This window comes from Heterocephalus glaber, unplaced genomic scaffold (genome assembly GCF_053883595.1).
Source record: "Heterocephalus glaber isolate CG9 unplaced genomic scaffold, H.glaber_assembly_v1.0 deba00001429, whole genome shotgun sequence".
In the NCBI taxonomy this organism is placed as follows: Eukaryota; Metazoa; Chordata; class Mammalia; order Rodentia; family Bathyergidae; genus Heterocephalus; species Heterocephalus glaber.
In genome coordinates this window covers 26861639-26878279 of record NW_028258294.1, presented here as the reverse complement: position 1 = coordinate 26878279, position 16641 = coordinate 26861639, and the positions used below count along the sequence as shown (strand labels likewise).

Sequence of the window (16641 nt, the reverse complement as noted above, 5' to 3'; positions counted from 1 at the left end):
GATTCCAGTGTAAATCTCAGAGAAAGATAAGAATGCATTGCCCTTGAGGATTGTCTAAATTTTTATTTATGCTCATAAAAACCAGAGATCTACCAGATATTTGGCCTTGAGCTGGACAGATGTGTTTGTTCAGTAGCAGAAGATTAAGATTTCCTGAAAGGCTTTGTTGCTTGTTTTTTTTTGTTCTTGAGCACTATGATTTTCTGACATGTGCTATTCCCAGAGTAATGTCATTACCTTGCTCATTTACTAATTCAGTTAGAGACCATTTGCTAAGGGGAACCCTGTGTGTATTTTAAAAATAGCTACACATTCAGATTTCCTTGATCTTGTGCAGAGAACAAAAAAGGAAAGTGTTATTTTTATACACAGAAATAACATTTTGAAATCAATGTTTTCCTTTGTATACAAATAGGTGCATAGATATATATAATCTTCACTGATACATGTTTTATATTTTTGCATACATATATCAGTTTTCCTTTTGCAAAGTGTTGGTCTGTCTGGTTTTTGTATTAAAAGCCAAGAGACCAGAAGCATAGTTTTACATTTATAACTTTTTTCTATTGTTTGTTTATTGATCCAATCAGTAATTACCTGATTTACATCTAGCATTATGAGAATTCTTGAAGATATAAACAAAAGAAGAAAGAGGCTTCAAATAACTAGTCTGGTTGACAAAAAACAGCTAAATTAATTTCTGGGGGCAAACAATAAATAAGAAGTATTCTTCTTTTGAAAGAAGAACAACAGCAAGATGATGTAGCAGCCCCTACGACAAAAAGAATTCCAGGTAATGACAAACCTTTCCCCTGCAAGAATGTCTTTTTAAGGGCAGTAAAATTGTGATTACTAGAATTCTGTTAGGATGAATCAGGCAGGACTGAAAAGGAAAATTGAATGGTGAACTCTGTTTAATGAAACTATATTAGTTAAGTTAATGTCAGCTAGTTTTTAAAATAAAAGATTCTTTTGTAATTCTTAAGTGTGACTGTTGGGTGTTCATGCCATTGTATGACGTGTTCCTCCCTCGAATCTGTTTATGGTATGGACACATTACTGGTATAATGTATAATTAAAAAGTAAAATGTGTAATTGCTGAAACAGGATGAAACTATATTACCCAATCACTTGAAGTACAAAGTAACTGTACCTCATTGATGTAGGGTCCCTTCCGTGCAGTGACTCAGAGTTGAGAATCTTTTCATCTTGGGGTTTTACCATCTTTGTCTGCCAAGATTCCCTGGGTTCTGCACCAGATCTGCAAGTGGTGAGAGTGTTCATGCTTGTGTGAGGCCATTAAGGGCCAGCATTGGAAGTGGTACATTATGCTTCTTGTCACATCCTGTTGACTAGAATTCAGTCATATAATTTCATCTAACTAGAGCAGAAGCTAGGAGTTATTGTCTACCTATACAGTTGGGAGAAGAAAGAGGTAAATAGTTAATCTCATTTAATTCAGCCTTAAATTGAATTGTAACACTTCAAGATTAGGAAGTGCTACAGGGTTTCGTACCTAAATATTTCCTTCCCTGGAGCAGCCATCAGCTATTTATTAAATGGCATATGTTCCAGGATATCTAGATCCACATTTCCTCGGTCAGAATTCTCTGAAATTTGTCAACACCCACCTTTAAATTGTGGTGTTCAGAAAGGATCACATTTTTCCAGTTATGGTTAATCAAAAAAAAGCATTTTTTCCTCATCATCTGGACATAGTTTAAGACTATCTTAACAGATAACTTCATTTTTTTACCATTTCATTTATTTGCTTAATTTTGCTAGTGTTATAGATTAGAAAAGTGTGAACTACATTTTGATAAAACTAACAATCTTCTGAGTAAATATTGCTCCTTCTTGATCATGATTGTATTTCCAATATTGAACACAATGCTTGGCACATACTGGGTATTCAGTAATTATTTAATGAATAATTAAATAATCTTCCTAGATTCCTTGAACATAGTGCTTTCATATTTTCCATGAATTTATCTTTTTGGGCTACATTACATGTGATCACTGCAATTAGTTTTCTAATTTAATGCATTTAAAAATTTTTCAGTGGCTATACTTTTTTTTTGTACCAGAGATCGAACTTGGGTCCTTGCGCTTGTGCAGCAGGCGGCCAAACCACTGAGCTAAATCCCCGGCCCTAACTGGCTATACTTTTAAGTATCTAGAATTTCTATTTTGTGATTTTCCTCAATAAATTTGATGTTTGGATTTTTTCCTTTTATTTCTCGGAATATTTTAACCATATTTGTCTTGTTCAGAATGGCCTAAGTTTTGAAGATTCTGGCATTTGGAAGTTCTCATTTGTAATCTCACTGTGCATGTGAGCTCCTCTTCATTGGCCTTGGTTACTGTGGGAATCTCAGGTACACCGGGGTGTGGGACCATACCATAGGGCAGTGGTCGTGAACCTATGGCACACATGACACAGTGGGCTGTTTGTATCACTGAAAGCTCTAAAAGGTTCACCATCACTGCTATAGGGAGTTTGAACTTTTCCTGTGCTGAGGATCTATACATAGGACCATTTTAAAATCATTTTTTAATGTTAATATCTCATTTTAGGGTTTTCTCATCTTAAGGCTAATAAAATTTTGGACCATACACTCACAAGTGGCATGAATCTGAGGTTCTTGTTTCTGGTGGATGACTGAGAACAGAGTCCAAGGGCTTTAATTTCCTTCTCAATGAACTTAAAATCATATTTTCTTAAGGCAGATATCTGAATCTTGTGCCTTGCCTGTCAGCTCTTTTTGGCACACTTTCTTGCTTTTTATGTTTAAGTATGTGTTAAAAACATCTTAAAAATATATTCTCTCCAGCGTTTCTATGGGTTTGGAGCAGGCAGCGGGGTTTCCCACTGTGGTGGACACTGTGATGCATGTCTCAGAAACCCTTTCACTGAAGGATTTGTTGACCCAGCTGCTGGCAGTACTGACTGTAGATAGTGCTCAGCTGTCAACCCTTTGGGGATTGCTTAGCTGCAGAAATCCTCCTCATCCAAGGTCATGTCCCTTTCTTTCCCTTGGCAGCCCGCATCTCTCAAGTGATTAATGCAGGAATATGGAGGCTCTACTATCTTGGACTAACTCTGTGGCTTCAGGCAAGGCAGTCTCTGAGCCCACATCACAATCAAACTCCTCCCTTTGCTTGTTCCTGCTCTTACTCTGTCTTTCACAGCTGTTGATTCCAAGGATATGCCTGGTGAACATTCTGTCCGTTGACCTCTGCTTCACCATCTGCTTCCTGGGGAACCAGCCTGCAATGCGTATATTGGGCTGGTCTATATGGACCCAAGTCTCGTATTTTAGGAATTTAGGAAATGTTTGTTGATGATGCTGTCGATGTGAACAGATGTCAAGCTAGTTACCTCATCCTGTGCTTGTGTGATATATTTATGTAGACTTATTTCAGTGGTGACCTTTAACAACATACTCATTCTTGATCTAATTTTTATAAAATTAGGAATAATATTCATACACAAAAGATAAATTTCTAAAGACAATAGGTAACCTCATCCTCAAGGTTGAAACACTAGAAAAATTTCAGTTGAAATGAAAAATAAGACCTTCTGATCTATATCACCATTGATAGTGTTTTCCTATGATTTTTGACGATGCATTAAATATAAAAAGACATACACATACCATTATTTTTAGATGGATTACTACTACATAATCAACAAAAACATTTTATTATTATTATTATTTATATATTTATTGGTACATTTTAGGTATACAATACATTTACATTTATCATTGGGTGTTTGTACCTGAACATGATGTATCTTAGTTCTTATTTTTTCCTTCACCCCCACCACCCTTCCCTATTTACACAGACTTTGTTTCCATTTTTTTTTTATCTTTCTCATAATTTTTCCTTTCCCTTCTTCCCTTTCCCCTTCCCCTCCTGTCAACCCTACCCCTTTGGACCTTTTCCTACTTCAAATTATCAATTATTCGTTTTAATCATTTTCATCTTTATTTACATTTTCAGTTTCTCACACTAGAGATACTATTCGATGTTTACACATGTGTGTCCTATTTATTTCACTTAAGAATATGGCCTCAATATGCATCCATTTAGCTATAAATGACTCTCGTTTCTCGTTCTTTATAGCTGAGTAGTACTCTATTTTATTAAAAAAACACATCTTCTTTATCCAGTTTCCAGTTGATGGGCGCTTGGGCTGTTTCCAAACCTTAGCTATTACAAACTGTGCTGCTATAAACATAGGTGCACATATATCGCTGTCGTACGATTCTTTTAATTTTGGGGGGAAGATGCCCAGTAGGGGAATAGCTGAGTCAAATGGGACCTCTAGTCCTAGTTCTTTGAGGTATCTCCATACGGATTTCCACAGTGGTTGCACCAGTCTGCACTCCCACCAACAATGGAGAAGGGTTCCTTTCTCTCCACACCCCCACCAGCATTTGTTATTGGTTGGTTTCTTGATAGAAGCGATTCTTTGTGGGGTGAGGTGGAATCTCAGTGTTGTTTTCATCTGGATCTCTCAAATGACCAGTGATGTTTAACATTTTTTCATATATTTATTTGCTGTTTTTACTTCTTTGAGAAATGTCTGTTCATTTAAGATGCCCATTTTTGAATTGGGTCTTTGAATTTAGGGGGTCTTATTTTTTTCAATTCTTTATATATTCTTGATAGTAGACCTTTGTCTGAGGCACAGCTGCTAAAAATTTCTTCCCATATTGTAGGTTGTCTCTTAGCTCTGTTGGTAGTTTCTCTTGCAGTGCAGAAGCTTTTTAATAAGATGAGATCCCAGTTGTTGATTCTTTGTGTTAGTTCCCGTGCTACTGAAGTTTTGTTCATAAAGTCTTTTCCTATGCCAATGTCATTGAGAGTTCTACCTAACTTATCTTCCAGCAAGTTAACTGTTTCTGTCTTGATATTTAGCTCTTTAATCCACTTCTATTTTAGTTTAGTGCACGGTGATAGGTATGGGTCTAGTTTTAATCTCTGGCAGGTTGAAATCCAGTTTTTCCAACACCATTTACTGAACAGGCTATCTTTTCTCCAATGAGGGTGATTGGCTCCTTTGTCAAAGAGGAGGTGGCAGAGTATGTCTGGAGTTGTTTCTGCATCTTCTAATCTATTCCACTGATCTTTGGGTCTGTTTCTTTGCCAGTACCATGCTGTTTTTATCACAGTAGCTTTGTAGTATAGTTTCAAGTTGGGGATTGTGATATCCCCAGCCATGTCTCTGTTGGCTAGAATTGCTTTTGCTACTCTAGGTTTCTTCTGGTTCCAAATAAATTTTTGGATTGTTTTCTCTAGTTCTGTGAAGTATATTGTTGGAATTTCAATCAGTATTGCATTACATCTATGTAGCAGTTTTGGAAGTATGGCCATTTTCACTATATTGGTTCTTCCTACCCAGGAACAAGGGATGTCTTTCCATTTTCTTATATCCTCTTCGATCTCCTTCTTCAGAGTCCTGTAGTTTTCAGTGTAGAGTTCTTTTGCTCACTTTGTTAGGTTGATTCCTAGATATTTCATTTTTTTAGATGCTATTGTAAAAGGAATTATTTCCCGAAATTCTCTCTCAATGGGTCTGCTATTTGCATATAAGAAGGCTATTGTTTTTTGAGTGTTGACCTTATATCCACCTTCTCTACTGAATCTGTCAATGAGGTCTAGAAGACTTTTGACCGAGTTTTGGGGGGCTTCTGTGTAAAGTATCATATCATCAGCAAATAATGACAGTTTCACTTCTTCCTTTCCTATCTTTATTCCTTTTATTTCTTTCTCTTGTCTAATTGCTATGGCTAATGTTTCCAGAACAATATTGAACAGGAGTGGTGGTAGTGGGCATCCTTGTCTTGTTCCTGACTTTAGTGTGCAAATTTTCAGTTTTTGACCATTTAGTATGATGTTGACTGTTGGTTTTTCATAGATAGCCTTAATCAGGTTGAGATAAGCACCTTCTATGTCAATTTTCTGTAGGGTTTTTATCATGAATGGGTGTTGGATTTTGTTGAATGCCTTTTCTGCATCTATTGAGATGATCATATGGTTTTTGTCCTTGACTCTGTTAATATAGTGTATTACATTTATTGATTTACAAATGTTGAACCATCTTTGCATCCCTGGGATAAATCCGACTTGGTCAGGGTGTATGATCTTCTTGATGACACTCTGTATTCTGTTTGCCAGTATCTTGTTGAGGATTTTTGCATCTATGTTCATTAGGGAAATTGGTCTGTAGTTCTCTTTTTGGGTTGGGTCTTTCCCTGGTTTTGGAATCAAAGTTACACTTACATCCAGGAATGAATTTAGAAGCCTTGCTTCCCTTTCAATTTCCTTGATGAGTTGAAAGAGTAATGGTGATAGTTCTTTAAATGTCTTATAGAATTCAGCAGTGAACCCATCAGGACCTGTGCTTTTCTTTGTTGGTAAATTTTTTATTAGGTTTTCAATTTCATTCATTGTTATTGGGGTGTTTAGAATTTTTATATCTTCTTCATTTAACTTTGGCAATTCATATGTATCTAGGAATCTGTCCATTTCTTCTGTGTTTTCCACTTTATTAGAATACAGGTTCTCAAAGTAGGTATTGATGATCCTCTGAATTTCTGCTGGATCTGTTGTGGCTTCTCCTTTTTCATTCTTAATTGCATGTATTTGAGCCTTTTCTTTCCTTTTTTTGATAAGGTTGGCTAAAGGTTTATTGATTTATTTATTCTTTCAAAAACCCAACTCTTTGATTCATTGATTTTTTGTATCATTCTCTTAGTCTCCATTGCATTGATTTCTGCTTGGATCTTTATAATTTCCTTTCTTGTATGAGCTATGGGTTTGTTATGCTCTTCTTTTTCTAGGAGCTTGAGGTTCTGCATTAGGTTATTTAACTGAGTTCTCTCTGTTGTCCTAATATGGGCATTCACTGCTATGAATTTCCTGCATAGAACTGCTTTCATTGTGTCCCACAGATTCCTGTATGTTGTACTAGCATTATCATTTACTTGTAGAAACTGTCCAATTTCTTCTTTAATTTCCTCTGTGACCCATTGGTTGTTCAGGAGAGTTTTATTCAATTTCCATGTGTTTGTGGGTGTTTTGCGGTTTCTTATGTTATTGATCTCCAATTGTATTGCACTATGGTCTAATAATATACAGGGGATAACTTGAATTCTTTTATATTTACTTAGATTTGCCCTATGAGCTAGTATGTGATCTATTTTGGAGAATGACCCGTATGCAGCTGAAAAGAATGTGTATTCTGATTTTGTGGGGTGGAACACTCTGTAAACATCTATTAAGTCCATTTGTTCAATAGCTTGGTTTAGTTCTAAAATTTCATGGTTAATTTTTTTCCTAGATGATCTGTCTATTTGTGATTGTGGGGTGGTGAGGTCCCCCACTACAATTATGTTACTGTTTATTTGGTTTTCATATCCATTATTATTTGTTTTGTATAGTTGGGGGCATTTGTATTTGCTGCATAAATATTTAGGATTGTCATCTCCTCCTCTTGGATTGTTCCCCTCACAAGGATGTAGTGACCATCTTTGTCTCTCTTGATTAGTTTTGGTTTGAAATCTACTTTGTCAGCAAATAAGATTGCTACCTCTGCTTTTTCCTGGGTTCGTGTCACATGGAGAACTGTTTGCAATCTTTTTACTTTCACTCTATGAATTTTCTTTTGAGTTAGGTGTGTTTCTTCTATACAGCATATTGCTGGGTTTTGCTTCTTAATCCATTCTGTCAGTCTGTTTCTTTTTATTGGCAAATTGAGGCTATTGACATTGATAGTTATAATTGAGAGATATTGACTCATGCTTGCCATGATGTTTTATTGTTGTTGGCTCTTTTCTTATTTTTCCCCCTTTCCCTTTAGTGCCTTACCTTGCATGGTGTCTTCTCTCTGTTGGCCCTCATGGAGTTGTGCCCTTCATTTTCTTTTTCTAGGATATTGCATAAAATTGTTTGGAGTACTGGTTTGGTGTTCATGAAATTTCTCAGGTGTTCTTTGTCATGAAAGTATCTAATTTCCCCATTGATTTTGAAAGACAATTTTGCAGGATACAATAGTCTAGGTTGGAAGTTATTTTCTTTTAGAGCTTGAAATACTGCACTCCAGGCTCTCCTTGATTTGAGGGTTTGTGTTGAGAAATCTGCCATGATTCTGATGGGCTTCCTTTGTAGGTGATTTGTTTCTTTTCTCTAACTGCCTGTAGAATTTTGTTCTTCTGTTGGGTTTCTGGGATCTTGACTATTATATGTCTAGGTGTAGATTTTTTTTGATCATGGCTGGGTGGAGTTCTATATGCCTCACTTATCTGTGTGTCCAATTCTCCACCTCGTTCTGGGAAGTTTTCTACTATTACTTCTGTGAACAGTTTTTTCATGTCCATTGTAGTTTCTCCTGTTTCTTCATGGACTCCTATCAGTCTTATGTTATTCTTCTTTGTATCATCTAGCAGCTGTTGGATTGATTTCTCATGGCCCCTTACTATCTTTAAGAAATCTCTGTTTTCATGGTCCTTAACTGCGATCCTGTCTTCTATATCTGATATTCTGTCTTCAGATTCTCTTAGTCTGCTCTGCATGCTTTCAATGGAGTTTTTAATCTCCTGAATATCTGTTTGAATCTGTTTCATGGATTCCATTCTTTCTTATGTTGGCCGATCATGGTTTCCATTTCTTTCTTATGCTGGGCGTTCATGGCTTCCAGAATGTTTCTGATCTCATCTATTTTCTTATGTGTTTTTGCTCTAGAGCCTCTAATCATGTCTTTCACTCTACTCACCATCTCTGTAGATATCTCGGAGATTATTTCTGCTTTGAATTTTTCTAGAGCCTCATGTATCTGCTTTGTTACTTCCTGTGCTATCACTTCAGGGTGTCCAGGTGGTTGATTATCCGATTTTTTCACCTCATTTCCCCCAGAATTCCCTTTTTGTGGCATGGAAGCCTGTGTTTGTGCCTTGCTGAAATGTCTTCTCATTTTTGTTTTTGGTACTGTCCTTGGTTTAATTCCTGGGTTGATATTTCAAAATTGCTTATTGTAGGTATCTTTGTTGCTTGTGTTTAAAACCCTTGTGGAATGATTGCTTTTCAGAAATGTCTTCCAGATATGGCTTGTGTTTAGGTTTTGAGGCTCTAATGACTCTGAGGCTGTTTTATTTTCCTTATACCAGGAAGGAAAACTAATTAGATCAATCATAACATGTTAGGGCAAATGTTACAATCAGCAATACCATAGCATCAAGTGCAGCTTAGAAAATGACAATTTGTGGTAGTTATTAATCTATCACATTTAACTATGTGAAGTATAATCCCCTGTGCCTCTGTAGTGTGGGACCAGGTAGCAGAAGAGCTGGAAGGTGGGAGGGGGGGAATGGAACTGGGCCTTGCAGGTGTCCGCAGGGCTAAGCGGAGCTCCAGATGGAGGTGGGGCTCCAAGCCACTCCTGGGACCTCACTGTGCCTCAGGCAAGAACAGGAATGCAGCCGAGGAGCTACATGCCAGCTGGCTGACCAGTGGAGAAGAGCCCTAGATCCAAAAACATTCTTAATATTAATCAAAACTTAGTAAAGTGGTTAGTTATGGTATAAGCATACAAATCATTTTACAGATGGTTCCTAACTTACAATGGTTTGGCAGATTTTTTGATTTCATGATGATGTGAAAGTGATATGCAATCAGTAAAGCCATATTTTGAATTCTGATCTTTTCCTGAGCTAGTGACATTTTGTAGCTCCCAGTCAGCCATATGATCGAAATGGCAAATAATTGATATTCTATAGTACACTGTGTTAAGCTATGATGTTCTGTAGGTTATGAATTCTAACTGCATTTTGAGGTCCTTATATTTTCAACTTGTAATGGATTCATTGGGACATAGCCTACTTTAAGTTGAGGAGCATCTGCATTTAATTTAAACTCTGTTGCACCTTCAAGATATTAAAACAAAATATGCCATTCATAGTATTAACAAGACGAGCACCAATAAAACAAGATTAAATCCAACAATAAATATATGAAATACAAAGAAGATGATGATAATTAAACTTCACTGAGAAGTCCAAAATTAGTTAAATAAAAAGAGAAGTACCATAATCCAGGAAAACATATGTCTTACAAGGAACTAAATTCTCTCCAAATTAAAAGTCCAGGCCTAGTCTAGTGAAAATCCTAATGAGGAATTTTCTTAGATATTTAAAGCTAATCTAGAAAAAGAACAGAACATCTAACAAATATTTTTTAAAAGGGAGAGAAATCATGCAGTCATTCTGCCAGATATTTGGCTGAATTCAACATGTTAAAGTGTAGACAAAATGTAATCTTATTTTTTTCTCACTATTGACACTTGACTTGGTGAGCAATTTCCCATCTTTTGGATGAAAACATGAGAAATTCCTAAAGTTTGCAGTTACATTTGCATTTTGAAAATGCATTTTGATCTCTTTAGTGATGAGAAAACACTCTAATTTTAGTGATTCTAATGTCAAGTGTTTTGTAAATTTAAAGATTCACTTCAAGGTATATCTTTTTTAAAAATTTTATTGGTACATTTTAGGTATACAATATAATGACATTCCTCATTGGAAATTTGCACCTTTACATAATCTCTCTTCCTTCTTACTTTTACCCTACTCCCCTGCCCTCCCTTCAACCCCCTCCATCCCTCCCTATTGACAAAGACTTTGTTTCCATTTTTTCATTGTCTCATATTAATTCCATACCCTTCTTTCCTTTCCCCTACCCCTCCCACTTCCCCTTCCCCTTTGCACCTTTTCTTCCTATTTCACATTATCTATTATACCTTTGAATCCTTATTTACACTTTCAGTCTCTCACACTAGAGAAACTATTCAGTATTTACACATGTGTGTCCTATTTATTTCACTTAAGAGTATCGGCTCAATGTGCATCTATTTAGCTATAAATGTCTCTACTTTCTCATTTTTTATGGCTGAGTAGTACTCCATTTTATTTTTTAAAAACCACATTTTCTTTATCCAGTCTCCAGTTGATGGGCAATTGGGCTGCTTCCAAGTTTTAGCTATTACAAATTGTGCTGCTGTGAACATGGGTGCACATATATCACTGTGGTATGATTCTTTTAATTCTTTGGGGAAGATACCCAGCAGGGGAATAGCTGGGTCAAATGGGATTTCCAGTCCTAGTTCTTTGATGTATCTCCATACTGATTTCCACTGTGGTTGCACCAGTCAGCACTCCTAATCAGCAGTGGAGCAGTGTTCCTCTTTCCCCACAGCCCCACCAGCATTTGTTATTGGTTGATTTCATGACAGCAGCCATTCTTTCTGGGGTGAGGCGGAATCTCAGCGTTGTTTTCATTAGCATCTCTCGAAGGACCAGTGATGTTGAACATTTTTTCATGTGTTTCTTGGCTATTTTTACTTTTTTGTCTGAGAAATATCTGTTCATGTCAGAAGCCCATTTTTGGATTGGGTCTTTAAATTTGGGAGGCCTGATTTTTTAAAGTTCTTTATAGATTCTAGATAGTAGACCTTTGTCTGAGAAACAGCAGGTGAAAAATTTTTCCCACATTGCGTGTTGTCTCTTCACACTGTTGGTGGTTTCTCTTGCTGTGTAGAAGCTTTTTAATAAGAAGAGACCTCACTTGTTGATGGTTTGTGCTAATTCACGGGCAACTGAGGTTTTATTCATTAAATCTTTTCATACACCAATGTTGTCAAGATTTCTACCTAACCTCTGTTCCAGCCAGTTCAGCGTTTCTGTTTTAATATTTAGATCTTTAATCCATTTTGATTTTAGTTTAGTGCATGGTGAGAGGTATAGGTCTAGTTTTAATCTTTGGCCAGTTGAAACCCAATTTTCCCAGCACCATTTATTAAGGAGGCTATCTTTGCTCCAGTGAGGGTGTTTGGCTCATTTGTTGAAGATGAGGTGGCTGAGTGTGTCTGGAGTTGATTCTGAATCTTCTAATCTGTTCCACTGGTCCTCAGGTCTGTTTCTTTGCCAGTACCATGCTGTTTTTATCACAGTACCTCTGCAGTATAGTTTCAAGTTGGGGATTGTGATACCCCCTGCCATGTCTCTGTTGCCTATAATTGCTTTTGCCATTCTAGGTCTCTTCTTGTTCCAAATGAATTTTTGGATTGTTTTCTCAAGGTCCGTGAAGTATGCTGCTGGAATTTCAATTGGGATTGCATTGAATCTATGTAGCAGTTTTGGAAGTATGGCCATTTTCACTATGCTGATTCTTCCTACCCAGGAGCAGGGGATGTCTCTCCATTTTCTGATACCGTCCTCAATCTCTCTTTTCAGAGTGCTACAGTTTTCAGAGAAGAGGTCTTTGATTTCTTTGTTAGGTTGATTCCTAGGTATTTCAGTTTTTTGGATGCTATTGTGAAAGGAATTGTTTGCCCTATTTCTCTCTGTGAGTCTGTTGTTTGTGTACAGGAAAGCTATTGATTTTTGTGTGTTGACCTTGTATCCAGCTACTTTACTGAATTTGGTGATTAAGTCTAGAAGACTTTTGGTGGAGTTCTTGGGGTCTTCTATATACAGTATCATGTCATCTGCAAATAATGACAATTTGACTTCTTCATTTCCTATCTTTATTCCTTTTATTTCTTTCTCTTGCCTAATTGGCGTGGCTAATGTTTCCAGAACTATATTGAACAGGAGTGGTGATAGTGGACATCCTTGTCTTGTTCCTGATTTTAGTGTGAAGGATTTCAGTTTTTGACCATTTAGTATGGTATTGGCTGTTGGGTTTTCATAGATGGCTTTTATCAGATTGAGGTACAGACTGTCTATTCCAATTTCTTGTAATGTTTTTTATCATAAATGCGTGTTGGATTTTTCTCAAATGCATTTTGTGCATCTATTGAGATGATCATATGGTTTTTGCCCTTGGCTCTATTGATGTAGTGTATTAGATTGATTGATTTGCATATGTTGAAGCATCCCTGCATCCCTGGGATGAATCCCACTTGGTCAGGGTTTATGATCTTCTTGATGATCTTCTGCATTCTATTTGCCAGTATCTTATTAAGGACTTTTGCATCTATGTTCATTAGTGAGATTGGCCTATAGTTCTCTTTTTGGGTTGGGTCTTTCTCTGCTTTGGGGACCAAGCTGATGCTTGCTTCCAGGAATGAATTCAGGAGTATTGCTTCCTTTTCAATTTCATTAAAGAGTTTAAACAGTAGTGGCAGTAGTTCCTTTCTAAATGTCTTGTAGAATTCAGCAGTGAAGCCATCAGGACCCGGACTTTTCTTAGTTGGTAAGTTTTTAATTACATTTTCAATTTCCTTGGTTGATATGGGTTGTTTAGAATTTTTTAGATCTTCTTCGTTCAACTTTGGTAACTCATATGTATCTAGGAATCTGTCCATTTCTTCTGTGTTTTCCACCTTATTGGCATATAGGTTCTGGAAGTAGGTATTGATGATCCTCTGGATTTCTGCTGGGTCCATTGTAACTTCATCCTTTTCTTTCCTAATTGCATGGATTTAGGCCTTTCTTTTTCTTTTTCTGATGAGGTTGGCAAAGGGTTTGTCAAATTTTGTTCATTCTTTCAAAGAACCAACTCTTGGCTTCATTGATTTTTTTGTATCGTCCTCTTTTTCTCCATTGCATTGATTTCTGCTCTGATCTTTATAATTTCCTCCCTTGTATGAGCTTTGGGTTTGTCCTGTTGTTCTTTTTCTAGAAGCTTGAGGTTCAACATCAGGTTGTTTAATTGGGGTCGCTCTGTTTTCCTGATATGAGTATTCACTGCTATGAATTTCCCTGGTAAGACTGTTTTCATTGTGTCCCATAGATTCCAACATGTTGTATTGTCATTGTCATTTAATTGTAGGAACTGTCTTATTTCTTCTTTACTTTCCTCTGTGACCCATTGGCTATTCAGAAGTGTGTTGTTCAATTTCCATGTGTTTATGAAATTCTTGTGGTTTCTTTTGCTACTGATCTCCAATTTCATCACACTATGGTCTGATACTATACAGGGGATAACTTCAATTCGTTTGCACTTACTTAAACATGTTCTGTGAGTGAGTATGTGGTCTATTTTGGAGAATGCCCCTTGTGCAGCTGAGAAGAATGTGTATTCTGATTTTGTGGGGTGGAACACTCTGTAAACATCTGTTAAGTTCATTTGTTCAAGAGTTTGACTGAGTTCTAGTATTTTGTTGCTTATTTTTTGTCAAGTTGATCTATCTATTTGTGACAGTGGGGTATTGAGTTCCCCTGGTACTATTGTATTAGTGCTTATTTGATTTTTCATGTCCGTTAGTATTTGTTTTATATCGTTGGGTGCACTAGTGTTTGGTGCATATGTGTTTATGATTGTCATCTCTTCCTCTTGGATTGTTCACTTTACAAGGATGTAGTGTCCTTCTTTGTCTCTCTTAATCAGTGCTGGTTTGAAATCCACTTGATCTGCAAAGAGGATAGCTACTCCTGCTTTTTTTCGGGTTCCTGTCACGTGGAGTATTGTTTTCCACCCTTTAACTTTCAGTCTCTGAGTTTCTTTTTGAATTAAGCGTGTTTCTTGTATGCAGAATATTGTTGGATCTTGCTTCTTGACCCATTCTGCCAGTCTATTTCTTTTGATTGGTGAATTGAGACTCTTAACCTTGGTGGTTATAACTGATATGAATTGACTTATCACTGTCATGACTTTTTCTTTTTGTTGGATTCTCCCCCTTTGTGTTTAATTTCTTGTTATGCCCAATGGATTCATCCTGCTGGGCTTCCTGGGGTTGTGATTCTCATTTTCTTTTCCTAGGATATTGTCCAAAATTTTTTGGAGTGCTGGTTTGGTATTCATGAAGTTCCTAAGGTGCTCTTTGTCATGAAAGTATCTTATTTCTGCATCAATTTTGAAAGATAGTTGTGCAGGGCACATCAATCTGGGTTGGAGGCTGTTTTCCTTTAGGGATTGAAATACATCACTCCAAGCTCTTCTTGCCTTGAGGGTTTGCATTGAGAAGTCTGCTGTGATTCTGATGGGCTTTCCTTTGTATGTGATTTATTTCTTTTCTCCTACTGCTTGCAGAATTTTGTTCTTCTGTTGGGTTTCTGGAATCTTAACAATTATATGCCTATGTGTAGATTTTTTTTTGATCAAGGCTAGTTAGAGTCCTATATGCCTCACTTATTGTATGTCAAGTTCTTTGCCCCTGCTTGGGAAGTTTCCTGCCATCACTTCTGTGAACAGTTTTTTTTTATGTCGTCTGCACTCTCTCCTGTTTCTTCATTTGACTCTGATCAGTCTTATGGTATTCTTCTTTGCATCGTCCAGCAGCTGCTGGGTTGATTTCTCATGGTCCCTTACTATTTTAAAGAAATTTTTTTTCCTGGTCACTAATTGCAATCTTATCTCCTATATCTGAAATTCTGTCCTCACATTGGCTCATTCTGCTGTGTAAACTCTCAATGGAGTTTTTAATCTCCTGGAAATCTGTTTGCATCTGTTTTATGGATTCCATTTGTTTCCTATGCTGGGATTCCATCATGTTCCTCAGCTCTGTTTTTAAATCTGTGTCCTCTCTAGATTTATTAATCATGTCTTGCACTATGGGCACAATCTCTGCTGTTATGTGAGAAATTATTTCTGGTTTTATTTTTTCCAGACGCTCTTTTGTGTTCAGTTCAGGGAGTCCAGGTGGTTGAGCATCAGAGTGTTCCATCTTGTTGCCCTTTGGGGTTGCTTTAGGTGATCTGGAAGTCTGGTTTTGAGACTTGTTTATGTGTCTTCTCATTTCAATGGGGGGTGGGGGGGATGTGTGCTGCTGGTGCCCATGCAGTTCACCTCCTTGACTCTGGGGGCAGCTCTGCCCCTTGGCATTCTGGGCAGCAGTATGGTTGCCTTGAAGGTTCACCTCTGCACTGGGTGTAGCTCTGCTCCTTGGCATTCTGGGCAGTGGTATGGTTGCCCAGAAGGTTCACCTCCTCTGTGCTGTGGGCAGCTCTTGAGTTTCCCAGTCTTAATCTTTGTTTCTGAATATGTTTGGTGCTTAACAGTAGGAATGTGTTTTTAAATTGCTGAGTATAATTCCCGTGCCAATAATTATAAGTGCTAGCATTTAATGAATGCCAGCACCAGACACTGAAGGTCAGTTACTAGCCTAACCTATACATATTATTATATTTTTCATGAGCTCTAGAAGATTGGTTCTTTTATTTTCTCCTTTTTAATCTTAAGGAGAAAAGAAGTTAAATTAATAGCTAGCAATTAAATAGCTGTGCTTTGAACTTACTCATCCATCTTCCCTCTCCCCTTCCCTCTCTAAAGTTTAAGCTTTTAGTCATTATGCTACACTAACCTCCATAAGAGGACAAAATTTACAGAACATACCATCTTTGGTGTATAAAGTATATTTTGCACAGACTCACCTTCAAAAGCCCTATACTTGCAATCTAATTATTTAATAGCATTCATGGCCTTGGGCCCAGCCATTTATTCTCCTTTGGCTCAGCTCCATTCTCACCCATGGTCCATGCCATTTATTATGAGTATATAATCTTGCCCTGTAAATCTCAGTGATACATCAACTCAAATTCCATTTTTCAATATGGATCACCAGCTTCTCTAACCCTAAGAACTATACCTTGTAAGGGAGCTGCCAAATTCTATTACTGAGGATATCTGTGAGTC

The 16641-nt window shown here is 37.1% G+C and overlaps 1 long non-coding RNA gene and 1 other non-coding gene across 2 annotated transcripts in view; both read left to right on the top strand.

Moving 5' to 3' along the window:
* Nucleotides 1-16641, top strand: part of LOC110344271 (uncharacterized) — a 222320-nt gene that overhangs the window by 40596 nt on the left and 165083 nt on the right. The window lies entirely within an intron of this gene.
* On the top strand, nt 967-1070 carry LOC147827916 (small nucleolar RNA U13). The gene has a single exon (XR_015451721.1). It is a non-coding gene; the product is annotated as a small nucleolar RNA U13 (small nucleolar RNA).